Below are 3358 nucleotides of genomic sequence, written 5' to 3'. Positions count from 1 at the left end.
ACAGGTCCAGGGCTGGGGCTGGGGCTTAGCTACAGAGCACTTATCTAGCTTGGCTGGGACCATAGGTTCCATCACCAGCACCACAAAAAAGAAAAAAAGTCAAAGTAGGAGTCACAGAGGAATAGAGAACAAAGATACCAAGTAGGACTAAACGCCAGGATGGAGAATAAAATCCAACCCCAAACCAAAATCCTGATAGGAGGAGTGGGCAGATCCATAGCTCTGTGGAGCTCTATGCCTCCTCTTCAGTGACTGATGGAACAAAAGACAGGAGAATGAATATGGTACAGATGTTGTGGAGAAAGCTACAGACCAGCCAGTCCCAGGTGGCACCCAGGAACTTCAGCACCCCACATGGCAGGACACACGCCCTTCTCAGGTGTGCCCGTGTGCACATGCAGCAAGACAGCTGCATTCTGAACTGGACCACTCTCAGTATCTTGAAGGTGCTGCAGTCCAAGGGCACAAGTTCCTGACCACGCTGAGCAGGTGGCTCTCTGGAAAATCCTTACATGCCTGGATCTGTTAACAGCATGCTTCTAAATATGATCATCTTGGAGTGAGGAAAGATTCTTCAAAGAAGACATAGAAAGCAAAACCTACACAAGAAAAATTGTAGGGGGCTGGGATGCACTCAGTGGCAGAGGTGTGCCTAGAATGGGTGAGGCCCTAGGTTGCCTCCCCAACACCACACACAAAATTTTTAAAATCAAATTTAAGTAAAAAATTAAAATAAATCTGAATTAAATGTGAAAACAACTTTGCACTCATTTCCACACAGAGATAACTGTCATGTGTGGAGTTCCCTGTCCCCTTTCCCTCCCTGTCCACTGGGAGCCAGCTGCTATCATTAGGGATAAAGGAAGTGAGCTCAATTGTTCCTATCTCTTCTCTAGTTTTGGAATATTTTGAAATGAAATTCAAATAGAAATGATTTTTGTAAAAATTTATTTTAGAGATGCTGTGTAATCACTGAGAAAGTAAGGAAGACACTTGCATTTCCTAAAAATGCTGAATTACCTCAGTGCTGATCAGTGGGAAATCAAAGAGGATGAGAAGGATGACAAGCAATAATGGGGGGTATTGCCTTGCTGAAAACTTACAGTCAGAGTACTTACTCATGGAAGATTAAGCAGGTTGAGGATGACATTCAACAACTTCTTAAGAAAATTAATGAGCTCACTGGTATTAAAGAATCTGACACTGGCCTGGCCCCACCACCACTCTGGGACTTGGCTGCAGATAAGCAAACTCTCCAGAGTGAACAGCCTTTACAGGTTGCAAGGTGTACAAAGATAATTAATGCTGATTCAGATGACCCAATATACATTATCAATGTGAAACAGTTTGCCAAGTTCATGGTAGACCTCAGCGATCACGTGGCATATACTGACATTGAAGAAGGGATGAGAGTTGGTGTGGACAGAAATAAGTATCAAATCCACATTCCACTGCTTCCTAAGATTGACGCAACAGTTACCATGATGCAAATGGAGAAAAAAACCTGATGTCAATTACAGTGATGTTGGTGGTAGTAAGGAACAGAGACGTTTGTTAACCTTGGCATTGAGCCTCCCAAGAGTGTGCTGCTGTTTGGTCCCCCAGGCACAGGCAAGACACTCTGTTCCAAGGCAATTGCTAGTAGGACTGATGCTTGCTTCATTCAAGTTATTGGATCTGAACTTGTAAAGAAATATGTTGCAGAGGGGGCTCGAATGGTTCATGAGCTTTTTGAAATGGCCAGCACAAAAAAAAAAAAAGCCTACCTTATCTTCTTTGATGAAATCAATGCCGTTGGGGGCTCGGTTTGATGATGCTGCTGGAGGTGACAATGAAGTACAGAGAACAATGTTGAAACTGATTAATCAGCTGGATGTTTTTGATCCTTGAGGCAACATTAAAGTGCTGATGGCCACCAACAGACCTCATACTCTAGACCCAGGACTGATGAGGCCAGGGATATTGGATACAGGATTGAATTTAGTTTACCTGATTCAGAGGGTCAGACTCACATCTTTAAGATTCATTCTCCTTCAATTAGTGTTGAAAGAGATATCAGATTTGAATTGTTAGCACGACAATGTCCAAATAGCACTGGTGCTGAGATTAGAAGTGTCTGCACAAAAGCTCGTATGTTTGCAATCCGAGCATGGCAAAAAATTGCTACTGAGAAGGATTTCTTGGAAGCTGTAAATAAGTCATTAAGTCTTATGCCAAATTCAGTGCTACTCCTCGCTACATGACATACAACTGAGCCCCAAAGGCTTTCAAATGAAAACTTCAGTTAGAATCTTAAGCTTATAAAGACTTGTTAATACCAATACCACCTCACACACACACACACACACACACACACACACAAATGGTTTAAAAATTGTAAAAAAAAAATTATTTATTTGATGCCAGGGATTGAAACCAGGGGTGCTCAACCACTGAGTCACATATCTAGCCCCTTTTTAATATTTTTAATTTTGAGATAAGGCCTCACTAAATTGCTCAGGATAGCTTTGAACTTGCATTCCTTCTGCCTCATCCTCCTGAGTTGCTGGGATCACAGGTGTGCCATACACTTGGCTATTTTGTTCAGTTTTCATTTGATTCGCTCTGTATGTCTGTTTTCACAATGTATTGATATCACCATTAAAATCTGAGGATTCTGGACCTTGCTTTTCCTTGTCTTGAGTCTGCTCAGTGCTCTCACTGCTGCCCTAGTCTCTGTATTGATCTCTTCATTCAGAGCCAGTTTCTTAACTTCATGGAGAGCAGGAAGAAGTTGCTGTATGTGGATGAGTATCTCTTTTGATCCTGGTTGAGTTTGCTGCCTCTGGTAAGCCTGGTTCCCTATACAGAAAACTCCACTGAGTACTTGAGTCTCATTCCTGCTCCGATCCTGGACTGTTTTCTAGAGACTCACTACAGGCTGCAACAGCTTCAGAAGATCTCAGAAGATCTCTTGGAGGTTTTGGTTGGGGGTTAGGTGTCAGGTTCTTGCTTAGAAAAAGCAAGTTACAAGCTGAACATTGAATGCTTGTGGGTCTTCTGTCTTGAAGGGCAGGTTGGGAGAAGTGCTGAGAAATAATAGGGGAATTGCTGAAATAAGAAGTCATTATTTCTTAGGATTGAAGTTTGACTTCCCAGAGTTGATTCTGGTTTAGTAAATAGAGCTTACAAGAACAGAAGCTGTTTGTTATTTATGACTCTTAGTTGGTGCTGTGAATGTCACACATTTCATAGTTGCTATCCTTCCTTATTATGCTTTTTGAGGTAAAGAAAATTGTATAAGGACTTGGGAGTCAATTTAACAAAAGAGGTAAAAGATCTCTACAATGAAAATTACAGAACTCTAGAGAAAATAATT

General features: G+C 41.8%; 1 pseudogene; it reads left to right on the top strand.

Annotated features, from left to right (window-relative positions):
• The first annotated feature begins 1008 nt into the window (after nt 1–1008).
• On the top strand, nt 1009–2288 carry LOC144370155 (26S proteasome regulatory subunit 7 pseudogene; annotated as a pseudogene).
• Nucleotides 2289–3358: the final 1070 nt, after the last annotated feature.

Source organism: Ictidomys tridecemlineatus, chromosome 13 (genome assembly GCF_052094955.1).
Source record: "Ictidomys tridecemlineatus isolate mIctTri1 chromosome 13, mIctTri1.hap1, whole genome shotgun sequence".
NCBI lineage: Eukaryota > Metazoa > Chordata > Mammalia > Rodentia > Sciuridae > Ictidomys > Ictidomys tridecemlineatus.
The sequence above is the reverse complement of the archived record's forward strand: the minus strand, read 5'-3'. Positions and strand labels throughout refer to the sequence as shown.